General features: G+C 38.5%; 1 protein-coding gene and 1 pseudogene across 2 annotated transcripts in view; one reads left to right on the plus strand and one right to left on the minus strand.

Annotated features, from left to right (window-relative positions):
- The window catches only part of FARS2 (phenylalanyl-tRNA synthetase 2, mitochondrial), a 347,780-nt gene that overhangs the window by 276,977 nt on the left and 44,582 nt on the right, over positions 1 to 26,221 (plus strand). The gene's annotated exons all lie outside the window — the stretch shown is intronic.
- LOC142157945 (D(1C) dopamine receptor-like) lies at positions 5,795 to 6,485 on the minus strand (annotated as a pseudogene).

The raw sequence follows: 26,221 nt of genomic DNA on the forward strand, positions 1-26,221 counted from the left end.
AGAGGTACAACAGCTAACATACAAGTGTGTGTGTGTGTGTGTGTGCGTGTGCGTGTGCGTGTGCGTGTGTGCGCCTGCTGTGCAGTTCTGGCTGGAGAAAAGTATTCTCAGATGTTGAAACTTATAACTAGCAGACAGAGACAAAAGCAGGATTTCTAGAGGAAGGTTTCCAAATGCTTGCATGGGGAAGTCTCTTTAACAACTATCATAATAGTACTAGTACTGCAGCAATACCTGTTCTCTTATTGCCAGTTCAGCTTAACATCATTAAAACAATGCTTTATTCTTTGAATAAGGCATTTTTATCCTTAGCAAACTTTACAGGCGGCGAATTGTAACAGTCTCTTTTCCAGACAGATCCAACATTCCAAGAACCAGCCACCTGCCAAATATACTTACATGCACAACATGGCATGTAACTATATCTTCTGACTACATTAGTGTAGTGTTTCTCACCTGGAAGGAAAGAGGATGCAGCCCGGATAGACATGCAGCTTGTACAATCAGAATACTCGGCAGACGGTGCTCTCATGTCACTCTGACAAGCAGCGCTGGTGTGAAGGAAGGGAGTTAGGGTCCTGCCACAGCACGAAGGAAGGTGGGTCAGTTGGCTACAATGCATAAGGGTAGTGCTGGAGGCAAATTTTAGACATACTTGCCAACTCTCCCTGAATGTCAGGAAGACTCCTTGAAATAGCGGTGATCTCCCTCACTCCCTGAAAAGTCTGGTGTTCTCCCTGATGCTGAGCCAGTACAAGACGTGGTTGGCTTCGTCATCTGTGGCATGATGACACAGTTCAGAAATTGTGTCCTATGTCCACGTATTGATGCCTATGGAGGTGACCATTTTCATGGAGACTAAGATTTAATCAAAGACTGACAGTTAAGACAACATGACTTCAGTAATGGAGACAGAAATGTAAAAGACAATTCACTGACGCTTTTCTTTAACGCATAGTTGCCTACTCTCCTGGAATGTCCGGTCCTCGCCCAGCAATAGATAAGTGGCAGGGGCGGGATTTAATGACGCAAATATTGCATCATCTTAGCCCCACCCCTGCTGTAATTTGGCCAGAATTGTGACAATCGTTTAGGGGGCGGGCCAAAATAATGTGATTCATCAAGTCCCGCCCCCGCACGCCCACCTCCCCCGGAATCTCCCTGAGGCCAAGGAGGAAAAGTTGCCAAGTATGATTTTAGGGCCCTTCCACTTTTCTTTTTTAAGTAAATCCTTTGGGAGGCCGGCATCAAGTTTGATGATTCGAACAAAGGCTGGTTTCTGGGTAACTGGAAACCGCTCTAACTGCTCGCCTGACCAGGATTCAGTAATAAATTAACCTGGCTAAATATGTGGGTTTATCTCTGAATGGGTGGGGATTTTTGTGACAGGTATTGAATGTATCATGATGAGCTCCACATTGCCTATCATTAGCCACACCTAATCCGTTAGCCGCAAAGTTTAATGTCTGATTCAGGGCTATTTTAGACAATAGTAGCAGACATGGACACCTGCAGTTTATAAGACAATACTATACTTAATTTCATAAAATAGTTTATATATTTTTCAGAATGTTTGAATAATGCATAACTTTGCAAGGTAATCAGTCTTATTCTTATTAGTTTTGTTAAAGCCAGTCACTTACTTAAACCATATTAGTTTTTTGTTATTTAGATACAGTGTAACTATCATGTCAGTTTATTGTTTACCGCACAGGCCAAAACAGATACTATACCAGGATTGGCATTAGAAAGAGTATGACATGTAATGGAAATAACGCATATATAAATGTACTTTGCTTAGAAAATACATCTGATAGTAAATGAGGGTGGTTTAAAGGGAGTATTATATACTAATGATGCTGGGCTTTATTGTAGAGGTTTTCCATTTTTATAGTGTACATCAAACATCACATTGTTTCTAGAAATATAAAGAAACACGTTTTAGCTGCAGAAAACCAATATTATTGCTGTCTCAAAAGGCAGTTGCTCTCTTTTCACCGTTATTACATTACTGCACTGCTAACTTCAAAGCCGCTCCATTGATTTTATTTTATGATTTGGTAAAATCTGTTCATTCGAGTAGTTTATGTGCCATTGTGGAATACTGCATTCTTGCTGCCTTTTATTTCACTTGATTTGAAGGCACCGTTTCTTGACCTAATAAAATAATTTTTAACCCATCTACTGTATTTCTTGAAGCACTGCACAGTAGAGTTGTAATTGCACACTTCTACTTACTTATACAGTACTATAATTAAGTCTGCTACTTATTTCTGGGGAAAATAAATATTTATACATGGCTATAAAAATTATTCACCCCTTTGGCATTTCTCACAGTTTATTTTCTTACATTGTGCAATTTTAGTAGATTTATCCAAACTCTTACAACTGATAAACTCAAAATAAACTGTCAAGTAAGGCTCACCCCAGTACTTTTTTTTGTATGTAAGCCACTTTAATATGACTTTTTCATTGTCCCATTGGCACTTAAATATTCTCTTAGGTTTCATGCATACATTTGCTCCCAAGATTTTTCTAGATCTTAATTCTACCATTAATTCTATTTTGACAAGTTGTTCAAGCTTTGAAGCAGAGAAGCATCCACATAGCATTGCTACCATGTTTCATAGTAGGCTTGTGCCAAACATAGTATGTGGTTTTGAGTGCAAAAAGGTCAATCTTGGTCTCATCCTCTCTTCCTCCACTTGTGGCTCTCTCATAAACTTTCTAGCAAGCTGTAGGCATAGGAGCCAGCTTTTATGTTTGGATGTACTCACATCCCCCCCCCCCCCCCCCCATATGACCTAAAAATACCATACATAGACATGATTAATGGCAACACAAATATTAGAAGCTCAAGTACCAACAGAGGTGAAATTTCATGTAAGTTTTATTCAACAATTGCTTTCTTTTTGCAACCCTCCTATTGAGCAAAGATTTTTGAAGTGCCCCAGCTATTGATATCCCTTGGGCAAGTACTCCCATCTCTACCATTGAAGACTGTAACTATAGAGTTGGCATAGTTCACTTGGCAGCTACTTAACAAGTGCTGTTCTTACACAGATACTCGGTTTTGGAGGATTGCCAGTTCTAAACAAATTTACAGCTCTGCCACATTTAGTACATAGTGCTCTTGAGAAGTCTTTGAAATCTTATATCTTTACCCCGATTGGTGTTTCTCAGTAAAATTTTCTTGGATTTGATTGAATCTACTTTAATCTTCACGATGAAGCACTTGTTTACAAAAGCACAAACAAACTGTGATACCTTTCACACAAGTGTATTTATTTCAGGTGGATTAATTAATTAACAGATCTCTGAAGTCTACTGATTACACCTGATTTATTTAGCTGTATCTTCACACACACACAAATCTGATGAATACGTATGTAATTATTTATTATCTGGGCAGCAGGTTTCTTTCTTTTTTTTTTGCAAATAAATGGAAAATAGAAAAGTGATGTATATATTTTATAGCCTATGTGTGTCTGTATATACACATCACTCACAATATACATCAGTGTTTTATATAATATTAAATATTACTGATCTTATGTTGATAATTCAATTTAAGTAAAAAATGTATTTGCTTATCTGGACTGGTAAATAGAGGTTGAACAATGTGTTCAATATATGAATTGAAAACATTATAATCAAACTGAGGGGGGGGTTTCCTAGTACCTGGAAACCCCTCGCCAAGCCTGGGGCACTGTATAATTGAGGTGGCTGAACCCTGCCCCTGCTTCACACGGCTCTGCTCGAAAAGAGAGAGCTGCATGCACCTAACAGTAGTGCACCCAGCATTGCCCCTGTATATTATGAAGATAGGGAGAGTAGCTAAGCAGTCTCTAAAATTATAGCCACGCCCCCATGCATGCTGGTCACGCCCACTGGTGGCGTGGTGAGGAAACCCCCCTCTGCAAATGCTGAGTTTGCCCCTGCATTTATAAGACTAATAGTACTAAAATACATTTTTAGCTTTATATTTAAAGACCCAGTCTAATAGACAAATTATCACTGGTATTATCTTTAAAGATGTATATGCAGAATATATACCCTCACCCTCATATCACCATAACTGGAAGACTTGCATACCATATTCTCAGTTTATTTGGTTAAGACAAAACTACAGTACAAATAACTGTTCAAACAATCAAATAGCCTAATAAAGAATTTTGAAGAAAGGGTTTATGTGGGAAGTGTGATTTAGAAAGCCCTTAACACAGATAAGTCTACTTACAAACAAAGAATAAACCAGCCTCTGTAAATATTGTTTTGCAGTCTATCTATCAGTATCTGGCCCTTTATTACAAGTTATAACAGTACAAAAAGAAAAATAGTCCATTTTATACAGGCATTGGGAAATTCATTTAAGGATTCCCTATTAGGCTAGGCCTTGTTCACATTGCACTTTGTAAACTTGCGAATAAGCCACCTACCTCTTTCAGCATAGATAACTACCGGTAATTTGCACCCCATTAGAAGCATTATTAATTGCATTTATACCCTTATTGTTATTGTTTTGGATAAATTGTCTGTCTGTAGTGGGGTCATTATTTATTATGCTGTAGCTGTCAGCTATGTTTGGAGAACAAAGAGACATCTTAAAATCAAAATACAAGACCATATTAGAAATGTTAAAAATGGTTTATTGATGTATAGTGCTTCTACCTTTTTTTTTCTCACAAACACAATAAATATCTGGAATCCTTTAACTTTACAGATATTGAGTATGTAAAAATAGGTTCAAGAGATGGTAATAGAGTGCTACGAAAATATTAGATTTACCATTTAAACACTTAAAATTCATTAGATCTAAATAAAGATACAAACATAGTTCCATCTTTAGGCCCATAATTGAATTACATTATACAGGCGGCGGGTATAAAGGCGCCCTTTGCCGCTTTATAATCGGCAATCTCACTCTGGCCATTGTAAGTTACGTCATTCGCACTGGAGACATTTTATAGAGTCGCAATTTACATGTGCCATGAATGAAGCGTTTGCAGAATGTTGTATGTTGGTTATATGGTAAGTTTCTATTTCCTTCTTGTCACTTTTATACTAATCTGAATTTTTACGTTGGTGTAAGTTTTGTCGGCATTATTGTAGCCAAAATAATGACTATCACCGTTGTAGTATACTGTCTGTCTGTATTATTTGCTGCATGTAAATGAGATCACAGGGGTCCTGCAGAGGTGAATGGAGTTATTGTCTCCAATGATCTCTCAGCCTCATACTCTAACTGGACACTAGCAGGTAAGAGCAAGTTCCTGTGGCCCCTCGTGTAAATTCAATATAACTGAGACTTCAAAACAATGTCTTATCAAATCTTCCTAGTTTAGAGTTACCATGTTTGGGAGCTGAGAGCTGTTGCAAGTGATGGGGATATCTTTCTGAAATTTGGTGACTTGTAGAGGAGTGGTAGTCTTCATATCTAAGCAAAGAAACCCGACACTGCATACCCAGACACGATAACACCGGTGGTGTGTTCCCCGACAGACTCTTGACAGTGACTGTGATTGTAATACACACTTCAAAGGATTCCGATGCATGAACATATTGGGCACTTAGAATGATGTCTTTTTCATTGGCGACTGTATTTATCTTGCTGTTAAGGTGTTAATTTAAGAAGGTGCCGGCTTGACAATGTGTTTTACAAAGGCTTGCAAATTGTAGAGCCGGCTCCTCCTTAAGTTAACACTTTAACAGCAACATTAATCCAGTTGCTCATCAAAGAGACGTCATTCTAGACGCCCGGCATGTTCATTCATTGAATCCTTTAAAGTGTGTATTACAAGCAGTTGGGGAACACATCATCGGTATGATCGTGTCGGGGTATATGGTGCCAGGTTTCTCTGCATTGGATTATGGTACCTAACCCTTGTAGAGAGGACACCAATTCATTGTTGAAGTTCGCAGATTCTTTGTTTGTACTAGAACAACATTTATTGCATCCCAGTATTGTAGTGAAAGCGGTTCAACAATCTGCATTAAACATATAAATTAAATGGTTTAGGGATGAGTTAGTCCACACAAATATGCCAAAGGTGGTCACACTAACACATGGGGGCTCTTGGTCATATTATCTTTGAAGTTAAATGTGACAGAAAGACACGATGCAGTTTAAAACAAAGGCATCCAGCAGAGCACAAAAACCCTCTTGATGATGGACAAGGTTTTCAGGATATTGGTCTCCTTCCTAAAGAAAGTCTTCAAGGAGTTTACATGAAGACAATCCGGTGGCAGCTCTGAGCATGCTATTTTAAGAGATAGATATTCAATATATCCTGGTATATGTCCTGATCATGATAACAAACCGTATGTAGAAGCTAATGAGAGAAGATGATGTGGTATGTGTCTGGTTTAAGTTGGAACCACAGGTGTGTGGCATTTTTCGCTCCATCGGTCTCCTGGGATCTATGCAAGCAAAACTGCACAGATACACTGATCATGATGAAAGCTGTCCTCTGCGTTCCTTTCATACCTGAAAGGACTGAGGTAGCCAAGTGTCAGGATTCCTATTATGAATACTATGGAGAGTTATGGTAATGAAAACAGCATGTCTTTATTGATAACACAGTTACACAGGGAGCAATAGGTGCAGTCAATGGTTATCGGCAACTCAGTTCTTAGAGGCAGCAGGGATGGCAGGTATAAAGATAAGGGCAGACTCCTAGACACAGAGGGAGAACAACAGCACAGGATAGCAAGTCAGACTCTAAGGCTGGAGATGCAGGAGACACTGGATGAACCACTGGTAACAGGATTCAGGTTTAGCCTGGAGGCAATGGAGGATCCACGGGTGTCAGGATTCCAGGTTTAGCCAGGAGGCACAAGGCACCGGATGTTCCACGAGTGTCAGGATTCCGGGTTAGCCAGCAGGCACGAAGTTTTGGAGGATCCATGGGTGTCAGACAGGCCAAGTGTCAGAGGTCGGTAAATCCTCAATGCCAAGGAATGAGCAGGAGCAAGGTCAAAATGAAGTCGGTCTAGGTCACAAGAGGAGGTGCAAAACAGGGACTAGCAAGGAGTCAATACCTGGAAGCAGGTCAGGATTAGGTTACAAGAATGCACATCAAAACCAGCAGCAGCAATGGCAATTGATGAACTGGCTCAGATTGCAGGGAAAGTCTCTTAAAGGCCAACCATAGGTGATTAGGATCCACGTTCAATGATGAGGAGTTAACCCCTTGCAAGTAGGATCTGCAGAAGGCAAAGCAACATCTACAGATCTACAGAGTGTAGCCAGAGGCAGATCTTGACACCAAGTCTCTGTCCAGGGTGATGATGCACAGGTTGAGGATGGAAACTGTGGAGCACATTATGTTAAAAATGACACAGTTGTCACAGAAGTTTGCAAACAGCCTATACCCGGCCACACAGTGACCCGCTTCCATGTCTTCACAGCAGAGCCACAAAGTCTAATATAGCCAAGAAGATGACAAAGAAGTTGGTTACCTTGGACCTGATGTGTCTGAGCTCAGCTACCAGGCACACCAGCATATTTCCCAAGAGAGTAGACAGGATGAGCAGGCCAGTCAGTACTCTGACGCTGTTGTCCATGCTGGCCACATGTAGATATTCTTTTAAAACATGGATTGTGAGGTTGTAATTTGAGAGTATTTCCATGATGTCTTTGTGCCAGCAACAACCAGCTAAAGAGTAAATTCAGCCATCACTCTAGGTATTTGATATATTGTATACCACCTGTTCCATGCAGCCAGCTTCTGAACAAATAAATATCCTGCACTCTCTCTTCCAGTGTCCTAATGACTGCACTGTCTATATTGTAAGGTATCCTGATGACTGCAATATCTCTTAATTTCTTTCTTTTTTGACAGCTGCCTCTCTGTGTTGCTACAGGATGATTCAACCCATCTCCCTGTCCCTTCCACACAACCATCTGTCACACTGCTGAAAGAAAAAGACAAACTTAACCCAAGTGTTTTTCCTTGTTAACCCTTTGGTGCTACGACCACTGTGGCAAACATCATGTCAATATGTTGTACTAATACAGGATTGCTTCATCACTGTATCAGATATGTAACCTAAAACTAATGAGTTTAAAATCCAACTGTCTGCTATGTTTCTGTGTGTCACAGCATGTGTGGGGTACTGAGCGCAGATCCGTGTAACCGAAGGGCGCATGTACATTTCTGCTTCTGTCCATGGTGCTGAACACAGCCAAACAACAGTTCCCATATTACAGGCCTTTCACTATTCCAGAGTCTTGACCGCACAGTAATTCATCCCACATCATGCCCACAACAGCAAGTGGTGATCTGTACTCAAAGACATTTGTACTGGTCTCACCATTCTGCTGAAGGCAGCTGTGTATTCATCTGTCCACGTACTGATATTGCTAAAGCGCCAATTTGTATAAAAGGCTGGCTCATATGTTATTGTAATTCTATCTGTATAGATTTTTTTTTATGCATCTGTCTTCACGCCTGTCCCCTTGCATGTTCTACTGTTCTGTCTTTAGGCGTCTATTGGAGCAAAATATTGCCATGCAAGGTACAGAACAGAGATAGCTTTTGCAGTGATTATTCTGGTAGGCAGAAGTTATTTCTGCAGGAGATACACCTGGCCAGGACATTCACTTTTTACTGGCGCTGTCCCAGCGAGCTTAGATTCTTAAGTAGTGGAGAAAACAGATTTTTTTACAACTACAATAAGTGTAAAAAAAAGTTTTCTATATAGGTCTGTATGAAACAAATTAACTACATTTCACTTATTTTAAACAATGTTAGCTATCAGGGTCTAAAGTTGGGTACACGCTTATGCAGTTATCATGCAGATCACAAGATAAACAACCGTTTGGTCAGATATTGCATTAGTGTGTATGCTCCCACTATCATGTTTTATGCTACCAAAGCACATTGCATATGTTGATTTGGTTTTCTAAACTTCCTAAATATAATGATCAATGATGAAACGATATCGGGCAAATGTGGAAGTGTGTATGCACCCACCACCAGCATCGTAGGCAGATATCTGTAGAGTGTACAGTGTCACTATCTATTCAGCAGATTGACTTCCAGATTTTGCTGTTCTTTTTTGTTTTTCTTTTGTTTTTTTTTTGCTTAAATACTCTATTAGTTTCAATAGACTTTAGGAACATGTTAAAATTTGATTATGGGATGTAATACATTTATATATTAAATGCTGAAAAGCTGGTGTCTTTTTAATTTTTAGACTCTGATTCTATGCATTTTTACATAATTTGTCAAATTAGTTATATTCCATCAAGCTTTATTCTCCATTGATCTAAATGTTTTCCAACTTTTTTACGCATGGTTTTATATCAATGGCTTTTTCACACAATATTTTTATATCGTCCTTAAAAAAAACATTCCTGCTCTGCTTTTCCTGTTAGCATGATCTTCTTGTTTTTGAAAGGTAAAACAGCAAGACTAGTCTGTGGGCTAGATTTACTAAGCTGCTGGTTTGAAAAAGTGGGGATGTTGCCTATAGCAACCAATCAGATTCTAGCTGTCATTTTGTAGAAGGTACTTAATAAATGAAAGCTAGAATCTGATTGGTTGCTATAGGCAACATCCCCACTTTTTCAAACCCGCAGCTTAGTAAATCTAGCCCTGTGTCAGTTTGCTAAGGCATTGTGGCTGGAAAAGTGCTTTGAACTGAATGCACTTAAATAACCAATCGATATTGTACAATTGTGTTTGCAGGGATATATATACAGTGGTCAGAGTGGTCTGGTATATGTATGTATAGATATATTTTTATTTTATTCACTGATAGAATTTAAGGGGCATATTCAATTGTCGGCGAAAATCCCGCCGCGGAAAAACTAATACATGTAATACGGTAATTTGTAGCTGGATTTCAGCTCGCGGCTCAGGGAGCTGCGAGCTGAAATCCAGCGAGTAAATTACCGTATTACATGTTTTTCCACGCACGATTACCGTAATATCGGTAATCGTGCGCGGACCGCGGGATTTTCGGCAATCCCGCCGACAATTGAATACCCCCCTAAATATTCAATTATTTTTAAGGAATAAGGTCACAAAGGTCTGTGAGGATCATTCAATATAAATATGTTGCATATACAGTAATAAAATTCGCTTACTGTTTAATTCTAACTCATCTGAAGTTGGACAACTTCATGTAGGGAAGAAGCAAACTTATGTGTGTATGTTTTCAAGATGTGTCCACCTCAAAAAGAGTAGTATTTGTGCCAAACATATGTCAGGTATAAAAATATGTATACTTATACCATTAAATGTCTGTTATTAACAAATATGAAAGTCGCATTTTACATATGAAATGTAATTATATACAAACATATTTACATCTGTTGTTTTCCTCTAAAATTCCAGTAGTCCAAATGGAAATGCCAATTAAGTAATGTGTATAGACATAAATCTGTATATGGACATATGCATACGTATTTTTGTGGGTATATGCTATACGGAAATGTGTATCTTATACAAAAAAAGTTGTTTGTCCAACTCTAAATGAGCCCCATTGTCTATTTAGAGTAAAACTATGGTAGTTAAGGACCTGCTTTATGTATGTGTATAAGTTGTCAATAGTTGGTAGGGACAAACTGTTGTGAATGCTCAAACAGACATTGAGCGGAGCAGGACAGCTTGTAGGTTGCATCTTGCCTGCCGGAATGTGCTCCCCTGCAGAACAATGCCTAGGGGTAAGATTGGCGCTCCCCAATCACTATACCAGTGTGAATTTTCTATATCTGTTCAGCAATGTGTCCTGTGACTGCATTGCCATACTGTCCTGTAAAGATATGTATATGAGAAAAAAAGTTTTTGTGATAGTTATTATATAGTGTCCTTTCACATATACTTTTATGTGACAGATGATAGGTCCTATTTTATGTTTACATAGATTATGATACATAGATTGTTTTTATCGCAGTAACTATCACAAAAATGTAAGCTCTCAGCTTACAGTACCTATTGCAGCACTAGAGACTGCAATGCAGACAAAGCCTGCAGAGTAACTTGCATGACAAACAGCAGTTGTGGGTAGACTGCATCCACTATCTGTTGTTACGGTGACAGCACAAAGCATGAATGATATACTATATAGGCACCAGATTCATTCTTTAGGATTAGCTTTCTATTTCATCATGAATCAGGGCTTCTAATTCACCTGAATTGTATATGACAATTATTATGTTTTCAAGATATGTACAATTGAGGATAATTCAATGTATTGATTAACATGACCTGAAAATTGCATAATCAGGCATGAAAACATTTGCATACTGCACTTTATTTTGTAAACGCAGCTATTCATATGCACATATCCTCTTTGTGTTAGTTTAGAATATATATCTCTTTATTTATCCCAGATACTGTACTAAACCATGCTTCATTTCCATGCTTAATTTAAAACTTGTCTTACATATTTTGATATTTCTTTTTCCTGACAATAGGGGAGATATCTTCCAATGCCATCTTTACACAATAAAGTATTAGTTGTTTATACAATTTATTTCTTACTTTTATCTGTAGAGTAATAAGATTACTATTATTTTTTTGTTTTATTTAACCACTCAATAACCAGAGGCATTAGATACTTTAATATTCAGACTGATTTTCATGTATGTGTTACTATTTCGTCTTTGGGACTGCATTTTATTGTACTAATAAATCAGCATCTATACAATTTCTCGGTTCTGTGCTTTCTCAGTGCAATGTCCCTTTTTCTCATATTTGTGATGAGTCAGTTTCACTGGGGAAAAATGTATATCTTTTAAAGCTTCGCTACCACAGAGCTACAGAAAAGCTTTTACTAATGTGCCTTATCCCTTGCTACATGCAGCCATTTTTCTCTGGGCTTCTTAATTTCTCATACAGTCCTGTCTGAAAACCAGAAGGGGATTGTCCCCTCCCCCCTCATCGACTGCTAATTTAGCAAAATAATTTGATTTGCCAGTTCTTAATTAAAAAACCAGCAAAGCCCTGGAAAAAACATCTGAAAAAACAGTCATTTGCTAATTGTAACCTGTACACATACTTTTAGAATTTTTGATTAAATATGTTTATATTGTGTACACATAAATGTAATATTATGCTTCTTGTTAATGGTGTTGTGCTACATTTTGAGCTGTATGTGCTTTTCAGCTATTGCCTATATAGGCAGGTGTACCAGGGGAGGGCTGGCAAACTTTGGCCCGGGGGGCAAGATTCTATTCAGCAGCCTATTTTAAAGGAAAAAAAATGCAGGTGACCCAGCCCAAGGTAGCCCACTATGGGACCGGCCGGGGGGGCATATGCCCCCCAGCCCAGCCTGCCCCTGGGTGGTACTATCTGCATTCTCTTTTAGCACAGCTGGTGATTCAGCATTTCAGACACAATTTATTTTGACTTCAGAGGGTAAATGTATCTAGCTGCAACTTTGAAAATCTGCGATTTTCTCGGGTGAGTTGAAAGTCGCCAATGTATTAATCTGAGATGTGATGTAAAATCGCAGGAGATGAGTTATTGTAAAAATCGCTGGTTTCCAACTTGCAGCAAATCGTTGTCACGATTTTTCCACACTCTAGCTATACAAGTCTTGCTAACCTGACCGAGTTTCAATTAAAAATCGACAGATACAACACGCTGCTGCGAGATTAGCAAACACATCACTGTTACACTGTCCTGCCTATACAGTCGCAGGTCCTGGTGGCTGTCAAAAGTTTAAAAATAGATGAATGTTAAAAAAAACACAAAAAAAATGTGTCGTCTCCCCTGTCCAAGCTCTACTGCTGTTTGCGCGAAAATTGGGGAAAAATTTGTGTGGGGGTCCCCCCCAATTTTCACGTAACCTGTAGTAGGCAAACCAGCCATAGTGGTAGCAGGGGGACACGTGGTAGTGGTCCCTGTGCCATAATGACAAACCAACTCCAGGCTGTTCAGCGCTGGGCTGGATTCCCTAGGGAGCGGGGTCCACAAAAAAAAAAGCAAGCAGCCCCCTCCACTAGGAATAACCAGCCCAGTGCTGAAAGCACTAGGGATCTTGCTACACCCCTTGTCGGTGGGTATAGGGTAATTACGGCGAATAAAGTTTTAAAAAAACAAACGTATCCCAATATTGTTTGTGGAACTACAGGTCCCAGCCAGGCCAGGCTGCCCTAAAAAGTCTGGACATGTTGATGCTTGTAGAGCTACAAGCACCAGCATACCCATGGAAGCCAGGGCATACTGGCACTTGGAGAACCACGTCTTGACACCCATGCCTGCCTGCTACCAGACAGGCATGGAGACTTAACCTCAGATGTCAAGTCCTTTGTGTGGAGAAGATAGCAACTTACAGTGTTCAGTACTATTTTTAGCCTAAATAGCAGGTTACTGTTTATATTCTTATAAGCATAGTAAGCCATCTAACAGATTCTGTAATTTGTCTATTTGCTGTTTTATGTTTTCTCTGTTAAAGGTACTGTTACAAAAATGGATCCAGAACAGATGATGATAGTCATTCTTTCTATCATTACCACAGCTTGCTCCTGCAACATCTTTGTGCAAGTTGATGTCCTAGAGGAGAAACCTCTGAGAAGAATGCTACTAAAATCACATTATTTGTGGGGATTTTAGATCTATGATTAACTAGTATCTTGCGTTCTAAATAGTCAGATGCTTTTCTCCCATGGGGTATCAGAGCAGGATAATGTGCTGAAGAGAAAACACAGAATGTGTCTTTAAAAAGAGATCACAGCTGTCACGTATTAGACATGAGATGTTAGTAGAAGAGAGGAGGAGCAGGTCATGCCCTCCTGCTTGCTGAGGGAAGATGAATTTAAGCTAGTTTAATGAAAACAGGCCATTAACAATATTCGAGGACATTAAATTGAGGAAACAAGGATAAATGTAATGTAGTTTGTGAAAAGGTATATGTAATTGTTTATAACATTCATTGCTTTTTTTACGTGCTCAATCTCCTTTTCACAAATAAGAATGCACAGATCTGTTGAAATAAATACCTTGCTTACTTCCTACAATATATATACATTGCTACAGCAGTCAGTGACAGCCTCTGAAAACTGAAACGTCTAGGAAAATACAGCTGTTGAGGAGGAGTTTAAATGGGTAGAAGGTAGACCAAACCAGATCTACTGGTACTTGTAGCTATCACTATTAAAGTGATGTAACAATAGGGGACACACATTTAAATGATTCTGGACTTCTCATTCTGTGCAACACTGTTAAATTTTGCATTTTGCCACTTAAAAAAGTGATACTCAGGATGCAATACCACAATGAACCTTGTTTTTCAACCACCGAATCTAAAGTATAACATATTTGCTTTTAATCTTCACACTTAGGGGCTTGATTATGAAAGTTATCCCCTCTTGTAAATCCCCGAAAACTGTTGTTTTCGGAGCTTTACCGGTAAATCTTTATGTATTATTGTAACTTCGCAGCAGATATCTCAGATATCTGCTGCTTTGCATCTATTAGCGTTTTTCTGAGCACTTGCCATAACAGTGTATGGGGAGTACTCAGTAACGCTATGTATCAAAGTGTGGCCAGTGAAATATTTTTCCTTTTTACATGTTAATGTACGCCATCTGAAGCTGGCGTACATTAACATAATTTAAATATTTCGCAGCTGTCAGCACTGCTCTGAAGAGCAGAGCTGGACAGCGCATTTGTGGAGGGATCATGTGATCCCACCCTGTCACATGACGTACCTTTTGCCGTCCAGGATGTTAGTGCGCATGCACCAAGTTTTCGGTCGGCGCATGCGCACTAGAAAAAAAAAAAAAGATCGCCGCAGTTTTCAACAATGAGAAAAGACTGCGATACACTGGTGAGTCACTTCTCACGGACAGCAGGTTATCGTCACTGCTGTCCCTGAGATGTTTTTTTAATACATTGCCGTTACTTTTCAATCCTTATCAAGGAGATAAGGATTGAAAAGTTTCAACTGAAGAAACCGAAGGGTCCCCATAAATAGACCCCAACAACACATATTTGGTATCTCCTCAAACATAAATTTGGGGCTACTACATATTGCTGCATTTTGCCCTAGTGCAGGGTTTCCCAAACTCAGTCCTTTTAGATCCCTAACAGTGAATGTTTTCCAAATCTCCTTGCTGGAGCACAGTAGTATTCATTACTGACTGATACATGGTAATAGATCCACAGTATCACGGTTCAGAAATGGATACTTCGGTTTGCCTAGATTTGCACTACTCAAGTAAGGCACGGAGTCTAATGGGGAGACGGTTTTCACCAGGGACCACCGCAAGACAATTTGGTCTTGGCTGCGTCTACCCCGCAGGTCGCTGCCCCTACTAATTGTACCAGGTTAAGCCTTGTCTGTTGTCAGCAATGGCAGACAACACGAGGAGAAGAATAGTAGAAGTCAGCAGGTTACCACTGGAATGATGGTTAGATATTCTGGAGAGTGTCAGCTCTGCGGACAACAGGTTACCACTGGAATGGCGGCAAGTACACTGTGGAGTGTCGGCTCCAGGTAACCACTTGAATGATTGTTAGATATTCTGGAGAGAGTCAGCTCTGCGGACAACAGGTTACCACTGGATTGGCGGCGAAGTACTCTGTAGAGTGTCAAATCTGCGGACAACAGTTTAACAATAAGATGCAATTCTCCAGAAGGAAGAAAACACAGCAGGAGCAAATGGAGCCACGTCTAGCGCCTAGGAGGTAACAAGAAGAACAGGCACCAAACTTTGGAGCCAAAATGCCTTATCCAATAGGATGGGAGGAGAAGGGATAAATAGATCAGGTCTGCGCATGCGCAGACCTGAAACGAAGATGGCGGCTGCCAGGGCGGAGGAGGCTGGCGGTGGGACCAGGTAAGCGCCCGGGGATCGACCGTGCAGCCCGATTGCCGGGCGTGTGACACACAGGTTGTACTAATTATTGTACTAGTCACCTGGAAAAACTGCACTGTTAGGAGGCCATGAGGATTGAATTTGGGAAAACCTGCACTAGTATATATTTATTTATTATTGTCTATTTATGTAGCACCACCATATTTCACAGTATAGAAAATATTTAACAACACTAAATATATATAGTACTCACTTTGCTACCAAAGTAAAGCCCTATTATGTAATATATATAATCATGAATGTATATAGATTAAGTAGTTCAAAAGTTATTCTCAGTTTAACCGCCATATTGTGTAAATGTGAACATTAATATGGTTAGGAAAGACAATAACACCTACACTTGTAAAAGTAATTAAGCATGCAGTAAACTTTTGTATAACACAATTATACATTAAAACATGGTAGAGTTTGCTATTTTAATATTTGAAAGCTTTTACTTTTGCTATGAAATCTGACTTTGATGCACCCTTTCATATTACATTCCTTGCAGGAGACAGAATATACAGTACAATGTAATAGCTAGCAGCATCTTAATCAGTGGCACTATTGGCTGCTATGAATGTGGGAGCATTCTAAAAGTTGGATTACAGTGCTACGCCTTTTGAGTAGCTAATGCAGCAAAGTATAGTATATTTTAATACACAATTATGCTATATAATTGCTTTACTATACATATGTTCTACTGAATGATACATGTTTATCATGTATAAGTAAATAATTTATATATCAACCTCTAATACATTATTTATGTATTATAAACACTAAGGAGAAGAACAGACATACTGTATACGAACATTAGTAAAATCATTTAAATTAATAATTTATGAAATTATTTTGATGTTAGCTAAATTGAGTCCTCTTACCTCCTGTCACAATGAGTATACATGTTGTGACCTATCTATGTTCTTCAAGATCAAGCTTGTCAGGTTTCTGTCTTCCTCCTTTTGTTAATGACTTCTGGGTCAGATAGGATCTTTGTCTGCAGTTGCTCTGTGGAGTTTATCACTATCAGGCAGTATCCCTGTTATTGGGCTGTGATATCTGTTTAGTAGGGACCTACCAAGAGCGCTCACTGGCCAATGCAGAATAGCAACTTCAGCATATGTCTGATACGTGCATGTGCATTTGTGACACAAAGGAGTCGCACACTTGACATGGAACTTGAAAATTTCCCGGATATGACTTCTATCCTCCTGATTCTTTTAGGATCCAGTGGGTCCAAAATTGTGTTACACGGTGGTTTATATTCTGACATAGAAAAAGCACGTAGAAATCAATTTGACATTTTCTTTCATCGTCTAAATTACACATTGAAAATAATTGATGATTGATTGTTATGAGCATCGCTTATTTTATACATAAAAAAGAAATGTAACGCCTGTAAACATCACAAGGAGAATTAGTATGTGGCGCAAGGCCATAGATTGGCAGACACAGCCTTGAGTGTTTATAATTAATACTTAAATTGCGTTCGTAACCTCCATTGTCCTTTGTAATGCTGAACACCCCACTGTTTACTAAGTTCTGCTCACCCCTGTTTCTCTGCTTTGTAGAGCAACATGATGGGGAACATACCTCCCAACTGTGAGTTGGGACAAAGTACTGGCTGCATGAGACGGTAGTAATGAGTGATATCATCTCACCTCTCGTTATTTAATTTCCCACTCTCCCTCTTCCCACATGCATTTTATTGCTCTCCATTCTCTCTCTCCTATGCAAATTTTCCTTCACCTTCCCTTTCCTCCTAAAGCAATTGTTTTTGCCATTCTACACCACCACCGGACTGGTGCCATCAGTCTTCCTAGGCTGTACTCACAGCATAGGATGTCAGCAAGAATAGAGATTTTGTATTATGTCTCTTTTCTCTGAATTGCACTATGATATTTGTGCTCCTGTGGGAAAGGTGTAGAGTGGGAATGTAATTTTTGGGGCTGCCATCAAAAAGTATCAGAAGACCACTCCATGGATTCCAACACAAAAGAAGCCCTGGTTATGGGATACTTCACATTTCCACTTTATATAGAAACAAGGTATCGGTGACAATGGCAAGTTTTTTGTTTTTAATATTGCCTTTTAAGTACAGTGAAAGAAGTAGAGTAAAACTACAACCGTATACTACACCTCATACTGCATCTTTTTAGAGAGACTGAGTGCAGTACGATTTATAGCCATTTAGTGGTCATACAGTATGGTATTGTCAGTGTCAAACGATTACAACAAACAAAAATAACATAACACTGCAGCACTCAGAGCTTTCTAAGTTCTTGTTATCTTGTCTCTCCCAAAAAAGAAAAAAAAATGTGTTTATCACCCTTTTTGGCAATTTTTAATTTATTCAGAATTTAATTTAACAATAGGCCATATTTTATTATCTTTTCACCAAATTGTCACTAACCTTGAAGTCAGGCAAAAGAATTTGACAATATAGCTTCAAAAATCAATGTGTTTACATGAAGCATTGAGTACACATGATTTTCCTTTGGGATGTCTCCCAGCTGCAGGATATTTCTCCTTGAGTAGTTATTGAAATCTTGATGTGCTCTCTAAAGATCTCTCAATAGATATTCATGATACTGAATATGCCCATCTATAATAATGTATTTCCAGATGAGGCTTCAGGTTCAAGAGACTGATATCATGCAGACGTTGAAAAATAATAATATAATGATAAGATATAATTAGAAAAAAATTGTATAACACCTTAAACCTTCCAGTTGTAATATCCCAAAAGGGTAGGTTAGGAAGGTAGCGGTGGCATTCAGAGCTCACATTTAGGTGAATAAAAATATGTATGTATTTCTTTCCACCAGTACTGATAACTGACATACAGACAGAAAAGATAAATACACAGACAGAGTGCACATTCTTGCAAATCCAAAAAAGAGAATGTCACCGGGTCTTTTGCAATCCACAATTGTAAACAGACCTTTATAGCCTTACTCTGATTCACAAGTCCTGAGATGAATATTTCTAGATTCAAAACAGCTAGAAGAGGCTCAGCCCAGAAGTCTCCCCAATTTAGACAGATTTACCTTGACAAGCTAAGCCTATTACAAACACTGGTCCTGTCTTCTCAGTGCTTTCACTATCCCAACCACTGCTGTTTTCCAATCCTTGGTCCAGCAGGACTTGTAATCCTCAGCCAGGACCATCTGCAGCTTCACGTTTGTTCTATCCAGCTGTACCTCGCTGCCTCTCCATTCCAAAACACTCATATCCAGCCAGACTGGAACAAACTCCTAGCCCAGTGATGAATGAACTACTTCTCCAGCCAAACAGGATTCTGCCACATCTCTCTCTTCACTGTCCTAGACCCAGCCGTTTTACACCCAACCCTTTTATCATGCATTCTATGCTAAGTATGATACACTTGTACAATCATTCAGATGTTACTGTAGAACACAAATGGAGTGTTTAAAGCCAGTGATAGCAGAGTCTGAGACTTTCACATACCGATTTCAGCTGTCGCTTACCAAATCCAATGTCAGTATGTGTGTGTGGTATAGCACATACAGCGGTATGCTCAGTATAACAGTCCTGCATAAGAGCCTTATTGCCACCACAGTTATTCCCATGCCCACAGCTCTGTGCCCAACTAAACTGTTTTACGACTCCCCATACAGCCCTGTGCCCAGATCAACATTTGCATTCCAACCAGAGTCTCATGCCTGTTGCCGCACAGTTCAAGCATTACAGTCTTCTGCCCACCACTACAATACTGTACCTACCACAGGACTCTGCTCACCATAGCACGTTACAGCCCTCTCCTCAGCAGAACCCTATCCACAAAATACAGCCCTGTGCTAGTCTCCTTTACCGCTTCCCTGTATTTCCCTTACCTTAACTTCTCTTGGTGGTTGTTAGTGCTCTCTCCACTTTAGCAGTGATGAAAACACCCTGCTAATAAAGTTTAAGCACAGCTATTTCATATATTTAAATTGCAGGATTACTCTACAATGTAACCACTGGGATTTAATGCAGTGAAGCCACGGAAGTTTCACATTAAGACCATGTAGCTTCTACTTACAACAGCAGTTTCAATTAAGAAACATATGCATTGCTATGAAGGGTGAGTGAACCAGAAGCAGTTAGTGACACTGTTTGACTTAACAGTATTGGTGCTGCCCATCACATCAAGAGTTTGCAAGAGCCTTGACATTCTGTATAAACAGTAGGACTGCCATGGTCACCGAGACCTTGTTTCTATACAATTTTATTGTTATTTTTTAACTATGTGTTTTGTGGGGAAAACGAAATGGTCCATGTGTGACTGTGGATAGGATATTTTTGGGTGTATGGAAAATACTCTAGCTACAGGCTCCTGAGGTTCAGCAAGGCTACTCCTCTATTAGCCCCTCGGAAGCATATATTCTTTCAGTGCATGTGGCCAGGAAGGTGGTTGTCTGGCTAAATGTGATTGTTGAGTCGTCTTCTTTGATTGGCCATGAGCACATATATGAAGTTTGAATACAGACAAGTAAGAAACTACTATTTTAATATTATAATAATAATAATAATAACATATAATATGAATACTGTTATATAGCTGATCTGATTGCTTATCTTCACGTGACACTTGCAAGTTATAACATCTAAATTTTTTGTGCTGGCGTAAGGGATAGTGCTACATCAGATCTTGACTGAATCATTTGAGCTATATAACAAAGGCAGTATTATTGTCTGCTATGTTCAATAATGTGACATTTATGAGTGCAGCATTAAAATTATTTTAATGGAACTGCTAAAAGTTTCCCAATATTTTTTTTTACATTTGCAGAAATTACAATATTAATTTATTAGATGAAACATTTGTGCTAATTCACAAGGGAGAAACTCTTCAATGCATTTTGTTTTGAGTTATTTTAAACTAAAAACTTTATGTAGCAAAATTATTAAAAAAAAAAAAAAAAGTTGTGGTTTAAAAAAAGAGCACAGAACTTACTAAAAACTTTGTTTATGTAGCAAAATTATTAAAAAGAAAAAAAGTTGAGGTTTAAAAAAAGAGCACAGAACTTGGGTGTAGTCTCAGGTGTATTCAAATCCAACGGATCTCAAGATATGTTTTGATTTGAATCTGGGTGTAAGTTCGCTGCCTAAATGGTACTTGCCATATGTTAACAGACAGAACAGAACAGCATTATATACACAAGCATATGTACAATATAATGTCACATCAGAACACATACAAAAAAAATGTATATTATAAAATAAATGAAGAACTCTAAACACTATAATCAAGTACATTTCAAGGTGCACACCCATTTCCTGATCCTTGGCAGTGTCCCCAGAAAATTGATCTGCACCTAGCTTTGCACAATTGCGGGTCCACCTGAAAATGTACATGGTGAAAAAGAGTAAGATGACACTTTAAAGCAGTGGTCGAAGTGGACCAGCATACGTTGGTATGCCATATTACCAAGTCTTCTACGGCTTTGATTGTAAAACTATCAAATTCCAAATTCCATTCCCTTACACTGTCCATAACACCACTTCTAAATTTCCACTTTAACCACTGCTTTAATGTCCAACACACTACCACTTTATGACATCCTCTTTTTTTTAAAGTTTCTCTGTCTCCTAACATAATGCTCAGTTTACCCCCATGGATATCTCCAATTAATCATGATAGTGAGGAGACATCCGGACTCCCTTTATTACATGTGTCAGTTTTGAAGTATTTTAATACATTGGTTGAAGTACAGCTTGAAATGAGCTTTTTCACAATAGTGTAACTGGAAGGAGCAAACACATACCATTTAAATTATAGTATGAGACACAAACAAAACCTGGCACTTCTTAAAATTGTAGTATAGTCTTCTTAGTATGATAGAGTATAATAGTAAAACAGTTTAGAGTTTAGTAACTTAGCTATGGTAGCTTCTTAGTAAAGTAGAGTTTAATAATAAAATGTTTAAATTTAGTAACTTAGCTGTAGACCTTGGCAATAATGGCTGATTAGGAGGTCCTGTATCCTGGTGTGATGTAATTAGTGGTCGAGAGAGCAATTGACATTATCAAATACTGTTTTGTCTTATCTGAGTATGTGAGTATAGCTCTTGTGCTGGAAGTAGTCATTGCTCTATTAATATGTAATTTGTGAGAGTGAAGTCGTCCATTCCGGAGACCTGTTTTTTTTATTATAAAAAAAGACAAGTGTCATGTGGTTTTTCTGTGCCATGTGCTTGGAGGAGCAGAGAAGTGTAAATTAAACAAGCATGAGTTAATGAAGATCCTCTAACGCACACCCTCTCTCCTAAATGTGCCTTATCTCATTTAAATAATCTTGACCCACTAAACAGAGTCTCATGTTTTGATTGTGAAAAATAATTTATAAGCCCAATTCATTAAGAGGAAGGAACGCCCCTGAACCCTCCAACTCCCCCAGGTGTACAGTGCAAACTTTTGCACCAACACAGATGCTTGTCATCTTGGTCCACAAATGAATGCACTTCCCCTTAAAACTAGGTACAATTACAGAAGTAGGCAAGTAAAATTACACAATAGCTTTTACACTGCTGGTTTGCAGTCTTTCATGATTGCCTTACTGTCATTCATTGCCCTTACTCCCAAAGCTAATGTCTCCTACATAATCCTGGTGCTCAATCTTTATCCATATTATTCATATAAATGTTGATATCACTGATCATAGCTCTACCCTCTACCTTGTATGTTTGCTTTTTTATGCCATTCAATGTCTGGTGCCATTACTCTCATAATTAGCTTAGATATGTACTGTCATTCACCTATTCATATTTTAGAAGTCATGGCTGTAGTTCCTGTCTGACTGTCTTTTGACTGCTCAGTCATTGTAAATTGCACATTATTTCAAGTATTGTTCTGAGCTATGTCATTCAAGGTGAGGTAATAGGCAAATTTGATTAGGACAACAGGTGAAGCACCAATATCTTAGGTCTAATGCAAGTGGGGCGTATGCCTGTTAGCATAGCTTATTTTGTGTGAAACTCCCATTTTACAGCAACCCTGCATCAGGACAGTAACTTTTAATCTGTCTCACTCCTCCCTCTCCACTTATATTGGTACCATTCACCTTTGCGTGGGTTTCCTCCAGGTGCTCTGGTTTCCTCCCACGCTCCTAAAAACATACTGGTAGGTTAATTGACTGCTATTAAAATTGCCCTTACTCTCTCTCGGTCTGTGTGTGTGTGTCTCTATATTAGGGGATTTAGATTGTAAGCTCCAATGGGGCAGGGACTGATGTGAATGAGTTCTCTGTACAGCGCTGCAGAATCAGTGGCGCTATATAAATAAATGGTAATGATGATGATTATTCACCTTCTTTACAAGCTTGTGTCTTATAAGCTATGTCATTGTACAGCTAAACATTATTGATATCCTTTAACAGAATAGAGCAAAACATAATAAACTGTCCCATAAAATGGTAAAAGATTAGTGTATTGCTAACGTTATTTTTTTTATTATATTTGGTGAATGTAAACATGATTTTATAAATCCAAAACAAAACATGTTCATATCAGCAGATCTAAACTTCTTTAATGAGAGGACACTGTCCTTTCTATAGAAAAAGCAAATGCTTTATGTTGAAATGGAATGTAATATGTTTGCAGAGTGTTTGATACTTTAAAGCTTTAAAATCAATATGAAAATGAACAGTCATTTTTTTTTTACATGTAACCATAATATCTATTTATAATATATATTGCTCTCAATTGCAATTTTAGTAATCTTTTTCATGCACATACCCAAGAGTACTGCATTATTACTCTTATGTTTGGAAAAACACAGTAGCTATATTTAGTATAATTATGTCATATTAACTTCAGGAAATAAACAGATCTTTAATTACATCTCAGTGACAAAAATCACTTATTGTTGTATAGCAAAATCATATTTGTAATAATGACTAAAAATATACTGTCTGAAATTAAAACATTATCGGCATATTTATATATTTAAACGTTCGATTATGTGTTACAGCGCTAATGCCAATTTTCTCCTTTCTCATCGTTTAACATAGTTTTAATAATATATCAAACAGCATCATCACAGGAGTAGATTAACAGAAGAGTTTGTAAAATGTGTCCTAGCAGAGTTTAGTATGTGGTGGATAGAGCTGTAGATCCCTTTTCAAGTACTGTTCCCTCATTTTATACATATGTAATGTTGTGGACCTTTGTAAACTAGATAAAACATTGTAGTGTCTTTTACAAAAGTTCTTTAAAACAAGAGTTCTTTAAAAATACTCATATTTCATCAGAAAGAATAACTAAGTTATGAAGCTATGATTTAACTAAGATACAATCAAAACCAGAAGGGTTTCCAAGGCGCAATGAATATATAATCTGAGAAATCAAAAGAAAATGTCACTAGCACTTTATAACGTGTGTATAATTTCAGGTAAGTATGTCAATATCATTGAAATATACAATCAGATTTCATTCTAAATATATGATAAAAGCATAAATATATGGATAAATCAGGGCACTGATATAGGCAAAGTGAATGTAATATATATGCCAATAGCAAGCTTCAAAAACTCAATCATAGGTGTAAGCATAAGCATACTTGAGTCTCTAAAATTAGAGTATGTCAGTGTGACACGTTTATATCTCTCCTTATAGTTCCTCAATAATAGTAATTGTTATTATTATTATTACCATTTATTTATATAGCGCCACTAATTCCACAGCGCTGTACAGAGAACTCACTCACATCAGTCACTGCCCCATTGGGGCTTACAGTCTAAATTCCTTAACACACACTCACACACACACACACAGAGACAGACACACAGAGACAGACAGACAGACACACAGAGACAGACAGACCAACTAGGGTCAATTTGTTAGCAGCCAATTAACCTACAAGTATGTTTTTCGAGTGTCGGAGGAAACCGGAGCACCAGGAGGAAACCCACGCAAACACGGGGAGAACATACAAACTCCACACAGATAAGGCCATGGTCGGGAATTGAACTCACTCGTGATTAGCTCAAAACCAGTGAGATGAAAAGAAAACTTTTATGCATGCTCCATCCGTCTCGCTCCCAATCTGTGCTCCTTCAAACAGGCACTCAAAACTCACCTGTTCCTGAAAGCCTACCAACCATCCACTTAACCCCTCATCCACTCTGCTTGCTCTCCCCCCTCTCCCCTGGTCCCCTTTTCTCCCTTGCATCACTGCCTCCCTTCATGCCTGTTTTGTCCACCCTCCCTTAGGATGTAAGCTTGCATGAGCAGGGCCCCTCTACCCTCCTGTCTCCATACCGACTCTTCTGCTCCTCCCTCACTCCATATGTCTGCCCGGAGTTTCTGAAGCATTGGTGCTTAGTGTTTATTGTTCTGTAATGTTTTACCCTGTATGGTCTACTGTTCCTACTATGTAAGGCGCTGCGAAAACCCTGTGGAGCCCAACAAATAAATGATAATAATAATAATAATAATAATAATAATAATAATAATGTACAAGCATTGAAAGTAATGGTTTTGTTGTACATGCATAATTTTTGTATTTGTTTCTACAGGTGCACTAATAATTCAATTGACATTAATGTGAATGACTCCATGAAGTTTTCTATTGCTAGCCAAACAGATTAGTTCTAGACATAAGTGTTTTATTAGTGAATTAACTTGTTCATTTCATTGGGGTCTTCGAAACATAGAAATTTTGAATTTGACAGCAGATAAGAACCACTTGGCCCATCTAGTCTGCACATTTTTTCCAATAATGGTTTTTTATTAAAGTTTTTCATTTACATGGTATAAAAGAAAACATTAAAATGAGTGGAAAAGGGGTTGTAGAGGGTAAAGGTCAAGGAAAAAGAGTGGGAGTACACATACAATACTCAAAAAATGTATGGCATACAATTTGAGATCTTAGTAACAGTACTCAGGTTTGTAACATACTCTCTTAGGTATAGGAGTGTCTTGTGGTATGGGATTTTTTGATATATTTTCTTTCCAAGTGAGCCACATCATGTGGGATGAGGAAGCTGGAGAAGTATATGGGACACCTAGTGTTTCCATATCACAGTTCAACTGGACCTGTAATGATACTGGTGGTATTATCTGAAGCTCAATAGCCGAGTAGATATCCAGCGAGTAGTCAGATGTTGCCGGGGTCGGTACACAAGCGGGTAGACAGACGTTTGCTAGGTCGGTACACAATCAGGTAGTCACAGATGCAAGGAAGTGTAGCAAGTAGCAGAAGCTGAGCAAGCAGAATACTCAAGTGCATATCTGATCCAGGAAGTTCCTGTTATAGGCCCAAACAGGAAACAGGATCCAAGATGGTTTCTCCTTGATTCCATTCTGGTCATCTTGGATAAGGGCAAGTTACAAATACAAATAGACCTCTAGTGGTCGGAGGTGCAAATATCAGAAGAATTCCTTACAGGACCTTAGT

This window comes from Mixophyes fleayi, chromosome 5 (assembly GCF_038048845.1).
Source record: "Mixophyes fleayi isolate aMixFle1 chromosome 5, aMixFle1.hap1, whole genome shotgun sequence".
Lineage (NCBI taxonomy): Eukaryota > Metazoa > Chordata > Amphibia > Anura > Limnodynastidae > Mixophyes > Mixophyes fleayi.